At 40.5% G+C, this 18818-nt stretch overlaps 1 protein-coding gene across 11 annotated transcripts in view; it reads right to left on the bottom strand.

Annotated features, from left to right (window-relative positions):
• The window catches only part of nectin1b (nectin cell adhesion molecule 1b), a 162779-nt gene that overhangs the window by 129206 nt on the left and 14755 nt on the right, over positions 1–18818 (bottom strand). The gene's annotated exons all lie outside the window — the stretch shown is intronic.

Genomic DNA, 18818 nt, shown 5'->3' with positions numbered 1-18818 from the left:
GAAGGTTTCTGACTGAGGTGTGCGCGCGTGTACGTGTGCGTGAGGAGATTGTTATTCAGTTCACCTCTATAGGCTGTTTCTATCTCTATAGAGAGCCTATCACCACCATTTACGGGTCTCAAAGCACATTGTACAGCTTTCTGCTGCCACTTTTGTGATCATTTTCTTACCTCTACTGAGAAGCGTTACAAAGAGCCCCTTGTGCTGGGAAAGTTGTTAGTTTGTGCTGCGCTTTCAACTCTTACACATCAGAAATCGTACAGTACTTTATGTCACTGTACTTCAACATCTCCTTCATGTTTCCTGAAATAGGAACCACAAATTTTCATCCTGCCCAGTTCTACAAAGCAAGCATACAACTGCTATGATTTTTATTTATTTTCTGCATGAAACTTTACAAAATTGCTACAGTGTAAGAGTCTGTCAAAACCACTGCATGTTTATTATGCAAAGATCCACTTCAAATAGTCATCAATCCCCACAAGATACCAGACGAGCAGTGTAGTTTCGACTAAGCAGATTTTTCCGGAGCCGGCCTCTCGAGGAGCAAAACTCATGCAAACGACTCCTTTTGTTGCCGTTGCGTCTCCCTTCTACAGAAATAACACGCCTAGCAGTTAACACACCTCAAAGTCACACCAGGTCCACGCCCACTTGAACCACCTTAAACAGGATCTTTTCCCAGGCTTTAAGCAGCCGCTTTATTTGGAGAATGACGACATTCTCACATTTGTGTTCATCACTTTCATCCAAATCAAGTAAAGCAGGTATTCCCTCTGGAAAAGTCAAAGAAAGAGAAATAACTACAATTATCACTTCAAAATTAAGAAAATTAGAAATTCTGTGTGATTGCAGGGTGTTAGGAGATACTAGCCAGAAACACAGTAAGAACACATCCCAGCAAAGCGATTATGTTGCTTTCCACAATTTTACTGTATAGTCATTCTTCCAGCTTAGTGCTTCATCCACCAGAGTTCCCGTTAACCCCTCTGTAAATACTCGATGACAGATGTCTGTTTTCTTTGTGTATTTGTTAAGGGACGATTTTAACAGAAGACTATTCTAGATGAGTAATGCTTGTTGGTTTGACTACATAAACCAATTACTGAATGAGACACCATAAGAGAATTAAAAGTTTCGTTAGCCGCAGGGTAGATGGTACTATAATTGGATTTGGCAACAGTAGCATAGAACCTATCTGTGGAAACAAAGAGGAGCTATGCATTCCCACCAAGTCAGATAGATGTAAGGAGGTTTTAAAGTAAGAATGTGCAAACTGCTGAAATAAACAGGGAGTGTTTTGTTGAACACTCATGTGGAAAAAAATAAAAATCGATATTACCAAGACTTGCTGTTAGGAGTAATTGTACATGCATTTGCTCTCATTAGAGAGTTAAATAATGACCTTGTAAGGTTCAGCTGCTGTTGCTCGTCTTCTGTTTGTGGATGGAAACTGCCGACAGGTATCTGTTAAGGTGTGATCAGCCAAAATCCACATTGTTTAAAAAAAAAAAAAAAAAAAAGTGTGTTGTCTGAGAATATCAGACAATAACTGGTAGAGTTTGGAAGTGTTGACTTGTGTGTACCATGTGTTGAATTAGAAATGAATGCCACCTACTAGAAGTTTAATAGTATCAATACAAATCCCATGAAAAAACAAAATTACTTTGGGCAAAAGAACGGAAAAGAAACAGTGATATGTTGTTGAGGAGCAAATAAAAAAATACAATCCAAAATTCACGTATTATAGAATCTAGACTTTCTACAAGCTCCAAAAAAAACCTCCCGAAAACATAAAGCACTCCTTAATAAATGCCATAGAGATTAATGCAAAGCCAAAATAATTATGCAATTTTAATTACCGGGCCTTGCTCTGTTCCTAAGTGCTAAGAATCCTTAGGTAGTTAGCCATGTCTGAAGAGATTTCGAGTATGTGCACCAGAGCAGTTTAACAAGTGAACTCTGAGACGTGCGGTGCAGCACTGAGCTCAGCTTAGCTTTATGGATGTTACGATAAGTAATAACAAACTGTGCCATGAATTAAATAAAGCTGCACTGTTTGGCACTCGCTCTTCATCTGAGGCAACAATTTGACACAGACAGAGCAGACATTTCTATTTTATTGCACTGACAGTTAATATAATTAGACAAGTTGCTGTCGAGCAATTGCCTGACACTTTAACTCTTCCCATATTTCCTTCTTATCAGAGCAACGTGCCACGAATTTTGAACCGATCATTATTTTTGTTCCTTCTTAGAAAATTTCCTATAAGGATCTAACAGAGATGCCCTTGACCCAGACACCGTCTATAAAGCAAATCAAAGAAACAACAAAATAAACAAAGAAAAATGCGGCGCTGGGCCAATATACTTAAAAACAGAGCTTGTAGATTACAGAAATACTCTGCGGGGCAGTAGGTTCACTTCTTTTAATGCTGAAATTAAAAACTTCCCGTGCAACTTGTGACTGAGGGGGAAAAAGTCATTCAGATAAAAGGCCTATAGATGGGATTACATTTCAAAAAACTGAGGGTCTCTTCTATTTGCAATTCATTGACCTGAAATGACCTCACTATAAACTTCAAGGTGCTAATGAATAAAAACAACAGCAGAGACAAATTTAAATTTCATCTTGGCTAAATATTCAATAAGTTCAACACAGTGAGAGCAAGAATAAAATTGCTGTTCAGCATTACTGCATGGTAACGTATGTATGGGTATGTGTGTGTGTGTGTGTGTGTGTGTGTGTGTGTGTCCTCTCCTTCAGACAGCACTGTCCTTGACTGACCTTGCTGAGGCAATCACCCTGAGATTTGCCTCTGACATGTATATGCTGAGTATTTGGCCTGCTCTGCAAGGTTCGGAGTCATGTAGAAATCCCCTGGTGGCTGGAAATCCAATGAACACAGCTACATGAAATATATGACATGAGGCCATTTGCAGCAGCTTTATTTCCAGATTAAAAAAAAAAAAAAAACAATCAAAAAAAAAAATTCAATGTCTAAACTCTTTCTAATGAAAGGGTACGAGTGACCTACTACTGGTATACGGCAAAAGGATGGCACAGTGACAGAAGGCGGGGGAGTTTAATAACTAAGGCAGGGAGAGACACAAATATAGACAAACAGTGGGATGAGGAAGGGAAAGAGAGATGAGCACTTTCATTCCTTGGAGAATCATTTTATCAGACAACTCTGCTCTCTGCTGCGTCTCCTTTCATGCATTAGCAATATACTTCACTCTACCTTGTGAATGTGCAACACCCACGCTGTAAACAAAGAAGGTCCTGATGAAAGAATAGCTGTTTAGTGAAATGAGGAATGATCACAGGTGGGACAAAGTGGAACCAAAGAGATTTCTCCAAAGGTTTAGCAGAAAATGTAGGATTTATTTTTTTTACCATTTTATTTTTGGAAGTAAACTTAAAGCTATTGAAAAAAAGAAAAAGAAAAAGTAACAGACCAAATGCTTTTTTTTTTATCACAGTGAAGCAGTTTTCCCCAGGTAGTTTCTTAAAAGCACCCAGAAAGCATGTTCCAGCGCTTCTGCGATTCTTGACACCTAAAAGGTCAGTCAAGGGTGAATTTTTCATGAAGGGGAGACATAAGCTTCTCACTGGCTGCTTTTAGAATCCAGAAGAACCAGAGCCAAACCTAAGCCTGTAATATATGACTCTTACACATTTAAAGAGATGTGGAAAGTCGGAAAAAAAAGGAGGAGAAAAAAAAAAAGGGAAACGAAAGAGAGAAGAACCAGGAGGCTGATGGAGAGGACAGAGATCACGGAAACAGCTGGGATGCCAGATCAAATGGGAATGCGAGAGAGAGAAGCTTGTTTTGCCCCTGTGCAGCGATGGGGGAGAACCAAGCGTGTAGTGCATCAAATTTTCATATGAGCATCAGTGCACAGCTTAGAACTGCATTATGGAACCAAAGCAGCAGAAAATATCCTTGAGGAGCAGCTGAATAAAAATGTGGCTTATTTATAGACCATGATGAGAACACATTTGAATGATTTAATTAAGCTAATTAAAGGACAGTGAAGGGCCATCAAGCAAAATATCTATTTATACTATAATGTATGTGCTATTATTCTTAAATGTGCCACATTGTATAGCCATTTAAATATATTATACTAAATCTAAATGTGCAAAGGAAAAAAAATCAATAGACTCACCAGGTAAAATATAGTTTTAAGTGAGTCCAAGTGAGTACACCATTGTAGTTATATGTTGTTTTTATTCTTCAGTGTTGTGTAAACATATCCTGGAATCTCTCCACAGAGATCATTTCCAAAATGCTCTCACAAACAATCATGTCAGGACTGGGAGTGCTGTTGATTGTAAACAAAACCTGCGTTCACAGCCGTGCATGTGTGGTCCTGGTTACGTTTCGGGGGGGAAAAAAAACTGCTTCAGATTGTGAAGGTTTCCATTGTGAGAGGAAAAAAAAACGGTGAAACTAACGGGAAACTATCTGTAACCTTCTGCTATGTGTGAAACTAATGGCTTTTGCTTTTCACAAGAGTGTCAGTTAAATCCATTGACTCCGTTATGACAGGATTTCTACAGATGTAACGGAATGTAAGCTACGATACTCACATGATATCAGACATCTGGCCCATGAAACAACATGAGCGCACACTGTATAAAGATGCCAAAGCATTTTCCTTTCTTTTCGTTGTTTCTTTTTTGAGTGTACATTTTTTTGGAACCAAATCTAACAAGAACATTTTTATCAAGCACTTGAGGCGTGCACGTAACATTGCAAAAATGTTATCATGTCCTTGATGGACATTTTTTCCGATACTTTTACAAAAACAGGAATCTGAGGGCATTCCAAATAATAAAAAAGCAAAAAACAAACAAAAACAAAAAAACCCGAGAGAGAAATGTGCAGCTGGTGCAACGCTGGTATAGGTTTTAAAAGAAACCAATATTAAAAATGTCTGTCAGGCTTTTCTGACAAGGATTTGTTTGTCTTTATCAAAGTTTAACAAAAAAAGAAAAGAAAACAAGACCAAACCTGGCGGAGAAATCTCTAGAACGCACTACAACAAAGGTGCACAGTCACTCGCGAGGGAATAATGAGAGTTCTGTATGACAAATGAGAGCTCTCTGTATAATACTTGGGTCATGTTCGCCAGCACACCTGGTTTGCAGCTTTGGCACCCGCTTCACAGATGCAGTTAGCAGATGTGCCATTGAGAAGAAATGGCGCTTTGTAATGTGTGCGTAAAAAGCATGAGTAAACAGCCCACAGGATTACAATATTCAGAGATATGAAACAAGTTTACTGTTTTTTTGTGAGCAAGCTGCTTAAAACGACTTTGTCCAGTAAAATTGTGTGAACACGTTATGCTCAGCGCAAAAGCAACAAGGAAGGCAAGTGCACCTGTTTTAATGTTTCAACTTTTGTCTCTCTTCGTTTGTTAACTCTGAGACAAGGCAGCCTTTGGCTCAGCGGAGGTCGATAAAGCAATTCAAGGGGAGCTTCTTGACAAGGAAAGAGGGCATAGAAGAAGAATGCAAAAGAAGAGAAACAAAAACTACAAGGGCACTTGGCAAGGGCACTCCTCAGCCAGTGCCAATGCCAATGCAAATGCCTTGTCTTGTAATTTTAAATGATCCAGAACTACCCCCCCCCCGTCATATTCCAACTCTTCTGGACGTTTAATGAAATTTGATCTGGTACCTTTTGCACGATTATATTGGCTACAACAAATTTAAATGGTTTCTGTTAAGGTCAATACATTTGGAGGAAAAAAACAAAGCAAAACCTGAACCACGAGTGAGACGAGCGAGAGCGGGCTAAACAGCAGCAGACAGAAAGGGCTGCTCGGTGTGATAAGGCAGTTTCACGGTCCCTAGTGTGAAATTGTGATATCTCAGAATGGCAAGGTAATGGTGTCAAGAAAGATCCCGCTTTCCAAAGCCAGACGATTTTCCTCGCGAAATCGCCGTTAAGCAAAAAATTGAAAGGTGTAAGTGGCACATTCAAATGCTGTTCAAAGTTTAATTTGACGGAGCGCGGATGTTTTTCAGGTTTCAAGCAAAATTCAGATCTTCCTTAGTACTGCTGAAATTTTATCCATGATCCTTCTGCTTCTGTATTAAGACATACTTGTTCAGAGCAGTCAGTTTAGAGCTGACACAGTGCTTTTTTTCCCCCAAACCAGGAAATGTTATTTGTGGCATATGCCATAATAAATATATATAAAATAATAAATGTCTAAAATACAAAAAATGTTCTAATGTTTGTAGAAATTAGGCTAAACAACACAACTTTTTAAAGACAGGCTCAAAGAATAAGGCCATAAATAAAGAAAATTTAAAAATTAGGTAGTCACTCTCTCAGGGCAAGAGATGTAAAGGTTTCTGTTAAAACTGTGCTAAAACTGATTGAAATTAAATGAGTTAGACCTCTAGGTTAAATAATATAACTTAGATGATGTTAGTTTCCCCGCTAACTCGGTTCCAATAAATCCCCATTTGCAGTCTTGAACATTATCCACCTGGGAGCAGAAATTGAGTTAGACATAGCAGAGATTCAAGTTCATGCTCGCACACATGACAGTGAATCAGAAACAGAGACGTGCAGCTACTTCTCAATAATACAACACATCTATGAGCATTTAAAGCAATGGCACAGTCAACCTGGGAAAAGTTGATCAAACTAATCCACAACTTTCAGAGCGCCTAAATAAAACAGTAAATACGTTTCGCCCAAAAACAAATAAAAATGCCTAATGGCAATATTCACTATACAAACACACGTTCTTTAACAAAAGCACACATGCACAAACCAGTCCAAACCACCCGTGGCGGAGTTTAACGGCTTTCCTGGATTCTAGATCGCGACAGCCATTCACAGACCGGTTAAACAGCTCGGGCCACCGCTGATGTCACCCATGGGTTTTTTTTCCCTTCCTTTGGTACAGACATGTGGGCGAACTGGGTGTGGCAGCCTGTGCTGCCGCAGCTTACTCTCTGGCCAGAGTCACATATAATTTCGACACATTTCAGCGACCACGACATGGCCAATATGAGAAGCTTGAAAACCCCACGAGCGCTCTTGCCAGCCAAAATTGCCTCAGTCACTGCTTTGTGCAAACAAGCTTCAAGGTTTGACAGCCACTCAGTGCCCATCCACTGCCATTATCCGTAAGGAGCTGTGTTTCTGAAAGGCTATGAAAATGCTCTAACCACACATGAAATCTCAACATCTGTACCAAGGACACTGTGCCACTGGAGGGAAAAAGAGCAAGCGATAATAAAGGCTCACTGTGGAGGAAGAACCTTCCTTTTCCCTCACTCACCCATCTGGTTGGCACTTTATATTTAAGCAAATGGCTTTATTGTGAGTTTTCTTAGGGCCTCAACAGCTTGACGGTTTTGCTGAATGCCACCCGCTCCACTTATATCCGTGAGCTGATCGAGAACCAATGTCAAAGTCTGTGTAAACTGTGCAGGTTCACGAATATAAAGAATGATTCATGCACTGAATATTCACATGGCAACAGCTAAACAACAGCCCTATTCAGTGGGCTGAGCCCATGGTATTATCAGGAATTGTTTCAACAGTGACTAAAAGACAGTTGGTTTGCCGTTGTAGGTGCAGGCAGGGACTTGTCCTTCCTGTCAGTGCTCAAACCTGAACTTCCTGGAGATGAGTGTAGGGGGGTAAATAGAAGGCAGCGCTGTCATCGAATAAATGCATTTTGTGATTATTTATTTAAAACCCCCAGTGACACTTTGGCAGTGTGCATTTCTAATGAGGGAAGAGCAAACAAAGGGGGGGAAAAAAGTGAGAGAATACCCAAGAGACAGCTGGTGAAATTGTTTAGATCTTGCTGTAGCTGCAAATTCACTTGGAGGTGGTGACATTACAAACCCCCAGCTCAGAGGATAAGCTACACTTATATATAGTTCCCCCAATTTATCTGTGCTGCTTTGGTATGATCTGTCATGTTTGTGTCTTCTAATTGGTAGGGTTACAGAGAAGCTACCGAGCCAACCAAGACAGACTGCTAAGAACAGTTGCATTTAGTATCGACTGGAATTCAGTATTTTTCCTGTTGTTAGCCTAAAACTAATAAAGCAGTTTTGGGAAAATGTATTAGCAACTTAAAGTAGCCAAGCTGCTATTGTTTTAGTCCTTGAGCAACAACAACAAAATACTACAACATGATGCAGAAATGGCCATCTATAAAGTACAAGTAAATAAAGCTGAATTGCATGACTAAAAGATGACTGCAGAGGGTTTTGCACTAAAAATTTATGTCTTAAAATAAACAAAATAAGACATATCACTAGAAAATAGTTATATTCCACTATATTAAAAATTAAGTCAACATGCATTATAATGAAAAAAACAAATATATTAATGCTAATATACCAAATTACTTGCACGTGAGCATTTCAGCCTTAATTTCACACCATCCTAAAGGCTCACTGCCAAGTCTGAAACTCTCCTGCATCCTCTGCTAAGAATGATTATTTCTGGGAGATTCACTTCAAACATGACATTTAAAGCATCCATATTAGACGTGTAATTTTTTGTTTTTTTACTCCAAGCTGCTTTGTCTGCATACAATAGTCTCCTCCCCTCCGCTGTCACCAATCAGATTTGGCCGAGAGTCTCGAGAAAACATCAACATTGCATCTGCCGTCAACGCAAATTAGGGCGTAATTACTACAGAGATACCCATTCAGTATTGTTTCTCTCCAGAGTGCTCCCCCGTGCCTAACCATCTGCAATACTTCAATAATATTTATCATGTTTTACTGAGCAGTCTCACTTTCCCACAATGCCCCTCCTTAATAAGCCCCAGACCCAAAAGCAAGCTGTGCACAGATAATTTCCCCCACGTCCATTCCAGTTTATTGTTTCATATACTGTACCTCTTTCTTACTCTTCCTCTGGGCAAATGCCCTGTGTGGGGTTTTTTTGTTTGTTTTTTTTAAACTTCCCGTGGCCCCAACAATCCCATCATAATGCTTTGCCAACACTTCTGGGCTCCATTAGCGTCTGGCATTCCTCCACTAATTGCATGAAACTAGGTCTGCAACCTCTTTTACACCCAATCAGTGGGGGGCACAAGGGTTCCTCTCTTGATTATATGCCACAGAAGCCAGGTAAAGGCATCGTTGCCGATTAGACAAGTAGCTAAGGTGGGTGTTGGGAGGTTGGGCTCATCTTACCTCGCCATGTCACTCTGTTTGTCGTCACCGCAAGGAGTAAAAGGAATAGGGAGGTGGAGGGGCGGCTGGTGACGAAGCCAATTATTTTCACCTATCTGCTGCTCCCTGCCAGCAGACATGTAATCTTAAACGGTCTCAGTGATCCCTGGGCAGGCTTTGAGCCCTTGGAGAATACAGTTTCACAGATGAAGCTGTCACAGGAAACAGCTTGTGTTCAGCAGCAGGCTTTGCAGGCGCTTTTCACCTGTCGTCTATGAGAGCGTTATGACATGAATGTACAAAATCTTCATTTTCTGAAACCAAAAAAAAAAATTGCTCGTTAGCATTTTATCTAAGGATGTCTGTGTAATCAGTTACACTTTTGTTCTTGAAAAGAATTTGCTGCTTGCACTGTCCTCTTTTGTGTAAATGAAGAAGTGTGCAGTGGCATTGGGAAAAAAAATGATCGCAGCGGCGAGCTCACAAAGAAAGCTGATGGGAATACAAACTCTGCAGCAAAGAATGGCAAGGTGGAGAGAGGGATGCTGTTAGTGTTAAAAGGCTCAGCAGATCCAGACTGACAAGAGGCCTTTATGACAATGTCTCCCCGGGTTATTACTATAAATAAAAGACAGAAGGCTGGACGAACAAATTTGTTAACTTGCACCCCAAGGAGAAAGCCGAGATATATTTTGATGAGTCAGCCTTCCCTGTTTTGAATTGGATATGAAAAGCCTTTAGCCTGGTTCCTCAATGTTGCTAGAACAAGTTCAAATGATGGCAAGACCTATACCATCCAAGTCTCCGGTGCATTATCCCTGCAGTCCACAAAGTTGCACAAAAGTGGCTAATAGTAAAGTAAATGTCAGGCATTTGGGCTAAGAGATAAAGATGACACTTGCAATTCCAGAACATCTCTAGAAATACAGAGGCTTTTATTCCCCTGAATATCTAAACTCCCCTTTAAATCCATATCTTTCTTAATGGCAAGTGTGAAGTACCCTTTTGAACATAAATGTAGCTGTGTCATATTCAGAGATGGTGTCTGAAATGAATCTGTTAAGTAGGGCAGAAAGCTGTTTTTATTTTTTTCAAGGAGAAAAACACAAAGTAGTATAATATTCAGTCAGAGCATATGTAAGACTGTCTTACAAGACATGTCTAAGCCCATTCAACGTTAAATAAAAGACATCCTTCTATGTGTCCTGAATTAAAACAACCTGTTTTGTGAAAGGCAAATCCAGTCCCTGCTAATGGTTCCCCTTTAACCTTTAGATAATGATCACTTTACAATCCATCAGTCTTGTCTGTTTGGGACTCCAAAAAGCTCAGCACCACTCCTTTTTTCTGCTGTAGTCTGTGAGTGGATAGCCACTTACAATGCTCTGTGATAGAAGCCATTTAGAAAAAAATAGAAGACGCTGAATTTCAACTTTTTTTTCCCCCTTTGAGAAAGCTAGGTCAACTCATTTTAACACGGGGCAATTCAGGTATCTGCATTCAAGGCCACCAATTTAGGAAAAGCAGATGTAGCGCTTCTGAACTGTGGCCACTCATCACATGTCTTTACCACCCCACTCCACTCTGTGATGTGAGCATGAAGTTTGGAAATTTCCAAACCACAAAGTCTCATTTTAAAAATTTTTCTACGCTTTGCAGTTTGATTAAAGTGAAACATTCATATACATCTGCCAATATTTTTAACGTTGGAGAGAATTATGCATTAATTGTTTATTGAATTTCCAAGTTTATTTCACAAACGTCAAGGCAACTTACAGAAGATACTGCTTCTGCTGTGTGATGGTACCACACAGAAAAATTGCACGTCATTGGTGGCAAACAGCACAATATTGGCAAAAATCATCAGCTGACCTCTGAAAAAGCTAACCTACTCAATGCACTTATCCACTCCAACCAGTTCTAACTTCTACTCTTCTTGCCACTAACTGCCATGTATGTATCAACATGCTGGCTCCAGGTAAATGGTAAATGGCCTGTATTTGTATAGCGCTTTACTAGTCTCTAAGGACCCCAAAGCGCTTTACACATCCAGTCATCCACCCATTCACACACAGGTGATGGCAAGCTACATTGTAGCCACAGCCACCCTGGGGCGCACTGACAGAGGCGAGGCTGCCGGACACTGGCGCCACCGGGCCCTCTGACCACCACCAGTAGGCAATGGGTGAAGTGTCTTGCCCAAGGACACAACAACCGAGACTGTCCAAGCCGGGGCTCGAACCGGCAACCTTCCGATTACAACTCTTGAGCCAGGATCGCCCAGGTGGACTTTCTGTTTCCTCTGACTGTGTAACACTGCATCTCCTTTGCTATTTGCTTTTGTCTGCACTCTTAAAAGTTTCAGATTCAAAGACGCACCCCCTCAAAGGGCCACCTCAGATCTATAAATACCCTCCATTTATATTTCATTTATTTCACTAGAGGCAAATCAAGGCGAGCTTTTCTTTTCGCTAATGGATCTCACACAATAAGACTGACTGGACATCAAAGTTGTGTTGAAAGCCCTTTGAAATGAAGCCATTATTATAATTCCTCGCTCTTCCAGGTGCTGAACAAATATTTGTAACACACCGGAGGAGTACTTTTTTTCTTCCAAAATAAATTCTGGTCATCAACATTCTTTACCTTTTATGTCGAAAAAGTAAACTAGTCAAACACTTTCAGATAGTTTGTAGTTTGCACTTCATAGACACAGGAGCTGGTATCATGAGAAAACTGCGGTTTGGATTGCATGACGATAAACCCTCTACAAAACACTAATCCTGTAAGATTACAGCCTTCGGGTGATACAATAACTGCATAAGAAAACACAAAAACAAAAAAGAAAAAGATGCGAATCCAAAACCAGCCGTGGCACACCTAAGCAAGAAAGACAACTTTGCAAATGGCAAGGATGTGTGATCTGACTACAGTATGAAACTTGGAGACTTGTCTGAGTATCCATATCACTGTAGCAGATAAAGCTGCAGATATGAATGCACTTTATAGTCACCATTTTAACAAAGAGGGGAACACAGAGCAGTTCCCCTTCAGGGGATCAGAAGAGATGGATACGGCATAAACTGAAACACCGTAATGGATATTATCATCACACTAACTCTCGAGGCTTTTGGCAAATGTTCTAATCCAGACTGACTTACAATAAGAGACACACAGCGTTTCAGTTTCTAGGACACTTCAACAGTACTCTCAGTTGGCTGTACATGCTGTAACAGAACTGTGTCAAGCAAAGTTTCAAGTTACTCCAAAGTTGATAAGTTAAATCATTAAAAGCTGACAATATATTTTAGGTTAGCAGGTATGTACAAAGATATATGACAACTATTGTTTTCACCTATCACAAAGAGCTGAATTATAAACATTAAAAGCAGGCCAAAGAGGTGTCAAGAGTTGCGCTGTAATCTGATGTCGGGTTGGGCTTTGAGTCAAGTCAAGCCTCTTCTCTATGGAAAACAGCCCTGTCAGGACCTGTGTGGTGGGCCTCCTCTTTGTGTCACTGTCATTTAGCATCTGCACTGGCCTGTCAAACAGAATGCCACCCTCACACTGGCTGCTCACCCCCGTATGAGACAGGATGCTGAACAAAGGCCCGGGATGATAGATGATGTTATACAACGGCCACTGTTTTTGTCAGCGAATGGCGGGGGTTCTTTCTGACATCTATTGATGGATATGGTTCTCAGGCTACGTCACTATGGAGAGATGAAGCCATCTGAGAAAGGACACCAAAGGAATGAAAACAGGAAACTGACAATATCGACAAGCGTCTCAGGGACTGAGGTTGAAGCAATTATCTCTGACATTTTCTTTTTAAATGTTTGTTTTGCTCTTCTTAATCATTCATTTGAAAAACTACAAAAGAAATCCAGCCCTGGCCAGGAAAGTGCTTACATTTGCAAGTTTTTCTGTTCTAAATGCACGGTTGGTCCTTGGGGAAAAACCAAAAAAATATCTGCAGCACGCAAAGTGATGTCGTTTAATTGTGGAACAGCAGAGAACAATAGTTGAAAGTAAACAGAATCACAGCATGAGCAGCACTATCACTGATCAAAAACCGGGACAATGCCTAAACAGCATCAACTATATCAACAGACACTCCAAGCAAAGCTGATGCTACAGACTTGGACAAGCTGTTTGCCTGCAGAGGAAACTCTGCCCAAAATCATAGTAGCAATGATTGCTTACAGTCAAAGATGCAGGAGAGAAAATACGGTTTTAGCACCATGAAAACAGCTCTGCAGCCCCTGCTGTTATGATGAGAAAATAGTCACTAACACCTCCTCATCAGCACTACCAGTGCCCAGAAAAGCCTTCAACACCGTGACCACCAGCTACCCCCGCCCCGTATGTATTTCCGTGTGCTGAACATTAAACTACTGTGTCTTCTCTGTGAGCTCAAGCACCCAGAGGGTTCATGTGTGAGTCATGGCCATTGGCTGGACTGATACACAATGACAGACCAGGCCTTGGGCAGACAGAACAAATGCCATCACGCCGCACTTGGCTCACAGCGCTGCAGCACAAAACACAGCCATTAGCTATCTAAGTAGGCAGCTGTGTCTTAGGAGATGCATTCAAAAGAAGGAATTGGCATTTCACCACACAAATGCATCGCTGAGAACTGAGAGAAATGATAAGCGTAGAACAGACTTAACAAGAATTTGACTAAGGCAACGCCATCTTGGAAAACTCGACATTGTGTTTAGCAACAATGCAAGGCCAAGAGAAGACCTTTATGTTCTTTACTAGCTACTCAAACCTATTCTAAAATTAGCTAAATATGGCAAAGCAAGTAGTTCTTTGATTGCTTTTCTTAAAAGATAAGCTATCTTCTCTGCTGGTTGCACACGCAGACAAAGGCAATATGCTGCCAAGAGCCAATATAATAGAAAATATAAATGGCATATTGATGTACAACTCTGCCTTAGTCCAATGCAATCTGTCACAAGTAATACCATCTAAGTTACAATGTGAATGTCACAGATCAGCGAAGGAGAGGGAATACCAATATATTCCACACAAAAATTCAACTCTTGTGCATTGTGTTACAATCCAAGAAAGACAGAATAAACATGGGCTGGTACACCATGTGAAATCAATGCTCTTAAGTTGTAACAGAGAAATATAACGACTCCACAAACCAAATCCCTGCTTTTGACATACAGTATCACAACAGCTCTGTGACACTGCTTTGACTACACTGGTATTTTGCGTACAACCCAGACCTTTGAGACAGAGAAGACTTCCAAGCTCAAATGAGCTTAAATAAAAACCAAAGGAGAAAAAGAAAAACAGCTGAATTTTTCTTCACTCATTTTCTGTCCTTTCTGTAGAAACTTATCATTTGAGCTGAAACAGATTCCATCAGACTGAGACTTCTGAATTGATCCCCTTTTACACTTAGTGAAAAAAGCAGAGGTCAAAGAGCAGCAACAAAAGGAAGCCAAGTGTACTGTGAATGTGACACACCTGGCAACAGTGTGACAGACCCCTAGATGAGTGTGATTAACCCTGTGGCCTACTAGCTTTGTTTTCTTTTGGCAGCATCTGCTGTAGTGAGGCAATGCAGGCAGCAGGAGTTAATGTACCGGTGAAGAAAGTGAGCCAGCTGCAATCTTTGAAGGTCCAAGAGGAGGGTGTGTGACTTCCATGAAGCTACAACCCTGTGAAGAGGACGGTATAAGATGGATTTGCCTGTTTTGGATCACCTCTGCCTGAGTCAACTCAAAAAGACAGGAAGACATTTGTGCTAGCGTGTCGACCACTGGGGCTGCAGCTTGTAAATAAGATATTAACCTTTGTGTTTATGAAGGCACAATGTTTTTTTGTTTTTTTTATTGCAAAGTGTTTTTCCATAGCACTTCTGTAGCGTACAGCTCTCCCTGACCAAAGGGAGGGGGCGGTGAAGCAAAGAGTAATAAAGCTTGTCAGTCCTTTTTCTAGGGATGAAAAATATTAAATCTTTCCATTTCCAGAGAAGAGTCCATTTTCATTTTTCACCGGCTCCTCTGCCTCTCTACTGACTTGAGAAGATAAAAAAAATGTTACTGTCTAGGATATTTGTGCCAAGGAAATCAATCAATTAGCTATTGCGAGATAAGTCGCCTTTTTTGTTACGCGGAGGGAAGCTGCACGCTGATAATGCAGAGTGCACTTACTCGTGCACACAATGAGGTCAGCACGTGACCCCCCTCCAGCACTGGGGACAAACACATCCTTTCTGCAGAGCTCTGGGCAAAGCGTTGAGGCCCATCTGACTGAATCCTTAACATGTTGCTGTCCTGACACATTGCGCTGAAAACACAGAGTGCTGCGTGTTACTAAAAATACTTCTACGCACGCAAGATGCTCCAGAGGATAGGATAGTATAGTAGTATCTCACCGGTGAATGTGTGTGTGGGTGTTTATGTGTGTTGGTGAGGCAGCGTTGCATGAAAGAGATGCCTGCACACACCCCATTGTAATGCATGAGTTGCGGTCATGCTGCCTGAGCTCATTCACTCTCTTGGACATATTCATTTCCTCCAATGCTTAAAACATATAATAGAAACGGGAAGAGTAAACAGCTTTGTACTAATAAATCAGAAAGTAAGCCTCCCTGCAGAAAGGTTACAGATTTCTAATTGGATTCTTTTTATTCATCTTTGTGGGATTTTTCCCCACTCACCCTTTGATTTATCGCACATCAACTGGCTCTTGAGTCGTGAAGCCTTGTTGATTCATATGAGGCTGACAGCTCCTGACAGTCTCCTATAAATATTAATCATAAATCTAAGGTTCAAACCACACTGGTGAATAATCAGAAAGACACAACCAGTCGAGAATATTAATTAACTAATTTAATGAATCCTCCAAATTAAGGAGTAGAGAAAGTTTCAACAGCCTATGGCTACTTGACTTGGAAAACAAGTACAAAGCATGCGCGACGTTAACTTTTAGAGGTTTGTGAAGGTAATGGCATCGCGTTTAATTCGTTGTATAGAATTAAAAATTTAATTAAACCTAAGTTTAATCAGGGAAATCAGCTGAGAACAAATTTAATTTACAATAATGACTTGGCAATTAAAAAGAAAAGAAAAGAAAAAAAGAAAACAACACAAATGCTGCGTGCCTCAAACCTGTGGGAACAAGTTTTGCACTCTGCACAGAAAGAAAAATAATCAACAATTACGTGGATTAAAATAAACTTGCATTATCGTGAAACAGTAATGCCAGTAATCCTCTCGTTATTCATAAAGTCTGCTTTCACATTCACCACATGAAACTCGGTACTGTCTACATGACGCGCTAAACAAATGAGTCTACACATGCAGCACAAAGAGCTTATTCATGCCCGGGAGATCCTGCTACCCATCCTTGAAATGCCTTTAATTCAAAATATAACACCCTACCTTTTAATGTTAGTTTTTGTTGGTTCTCCTCTTAAATTTCCACAGGCTTTTCACATAGATTCAAATAAAAATTGTCAGATCAGACCTTTGTTCAAGGTGTGTGGCAAGGCGAACCTCAAAGGCACATAGATAAACCTTTCATTCCTGGTTTTTGTTTACCTCGGAGGTGATTTTAAAAGGGTACAATTCATTATTCAAACTGTATTTGCAGACTAGAGTCGGAGCTGAACTTGGTTTTGGAGAACTTCTTTGTGTTCACGTTAAATAAACCAGGTTTTTGTCATTCGCGTTCTCAATACAGAGTTCCTCCACAATAGGACAAACAAGACAAATGTCAGACTGTTTACTCTGTGATACAGTACATAAACTCCCAATTGACCTCTTTACCATTTTCTTTCACAATAATACAGCTGGTCTTCAATTATGTAACAGCAAGCTTTCTTTTAAATCTATTCACACTGTGGTCATCTTTATAGCCATCCATACTTAAGCCGTCCTCCTGCTGTGGTCTTTATGATTATTTATTTTGATCGTGTGGCAGTTGTGCTTTAAGATGTCTAAATGATCTTTTGTTTTTTTCCAGAACATATCAAGGAACTCTATATTTACTGTGGATATCTCAGTAAAAGTGCAATGACTGCAAGTCAAAATTCGACAGTCACACAGACCTGTGTCTAGCTCCCTAGAGTTGTTTTCAAGTATGTGATCCATTAAATTATTCTACTGGAAATTTTTGTTGTTGGTTTGTTTTTTTGGCACATTTTTTAGGCCAGCGGTCCCCAACCCCCGGGCCTTGGACCGGTACATGAGAGTTGAGGCTCGGGTGTGAAATCTATGGTTTTCAGGGTTTTTATTGGTTTTCAGCGTTATTTTGTTATCGTTTTTATCGTTAACTCGGTTTTCATGGGTCTTTTCACGTGTGTTATGAATAGATCTTCTATTTTTCGGTACCGGTACTAGTTTTATTTTGTTGTATTTATCCGCGACACCTTAAAGGCCGGTCCGTGAAAATAATGTCGGGCATAAACCGGTCCGTGGCGCAAAAAAGGTTGGGGACCGCTGTTTTAGGCTACATTTGCAGGATCTCACTGTTTATTCGTGGAAGAAAACAGGCTTCTTTATCCTGATGTGTGTCTGCTACAAGTTCAAAAAAGTTCAATTATTCAATAAAATCACATAAAACTGAATAGTTTACGAGTGACAAAACAATGTCTTGATGTACTGTAGTTTTATCGAGTTGTGGTAGTGTATTTTCACATAGTAATGAGTCTCTAGCTGTTGGCCTCTGAACTCCAAGTGTGAAAAACTGTTCTGGATGTCAAGATTCCCCTGACACTCATTCAACGATGATCAATGTCCCATCCTCCATCCTCTGACCTGCCCTCACACATCAGCTTCAGTCCAGCACGAGTAAATACAGTGAGTGGCTTAATGCACTTTACTCTCCAGGGATCCCGCAGACCAAAATGGCATCAGGAGGGTAAAAAAAATAAATAAATATTTTAGTGGTGGAAGAATGGAGTGTATTCTTCTAAACAGTGAACAGCCTTTCTTTCTCCTGCTGCTCATAAAGAATGTTCTTGTTCGCAAGCATTCGAACATACACAATATTGGACACAGGTGCAGAAGAGAATCTGGAGTCAGGTGATGCTTTAAACTAGTGCTAAAGCTCAGGTGAAATAAGGAAGAAGGTGTCTCTCTTTAAACAAAACAAAAGCCAACAGTTGCATTTGAGGACGACTTTTTGAGCGTAGCCATCAAAGAAAAATGACTTCAGCTAACCAGGTCTATCAACTGTGCTATACCATGACACAATCCTTCAGAAAGACAGTTTATTTCCCATCACTGCACCAGTTTATGTCAAGTTATAAATGTGCTGCTCCTTTGGCAATGACATGAAGGACGAACAAAACAACTTTCAACTCAGCTTAAGGGGCATTTGCTGGCAAGACCGGTTGGATGAAATTTTTCTTGGTCACTCTTTCACAGCAAAACATCATACGATTTGATTAATCTCTCCAAGCACATAATCTAGTGTGATGCCCACAGAGTGCAGCAGTTCTCACCCAACCTCTGCACAGCAGCAGCTGGATAAGCTGTGATAGGATGAAGGGCATTGTAGAATATACAACACATCCAGCACTCAACATCATGACCTTGACTGGAGAGCAGGCTGACAGACGGTCTCTATCTTTTCACACTGCTGAAAAGGACCCGGTCCAATT

This window comes from Mchenga conophoros, linkage group LG14 (assembly GCF_057382185.1).
Source record: "Mchenga conophoros isolate Kocher_MC1m ecotype Shallow Benthic linkage group LG14, M_conophoros_male_GT1.1, whole genome shotgun sequence".
In the NCBI taxonomy this organism is placed as follows: domain Eukaryota; kingdom Metazoa; phylum Chordata; class Actinopteri; order Cichliformes; family Cichlidae; genus Mchenga; species Mchenga conophoros.
Note: the sequence above shows the minus strand (reverse complement) of the source record. Positions and strands in the feature narration are given on the sequence as shown.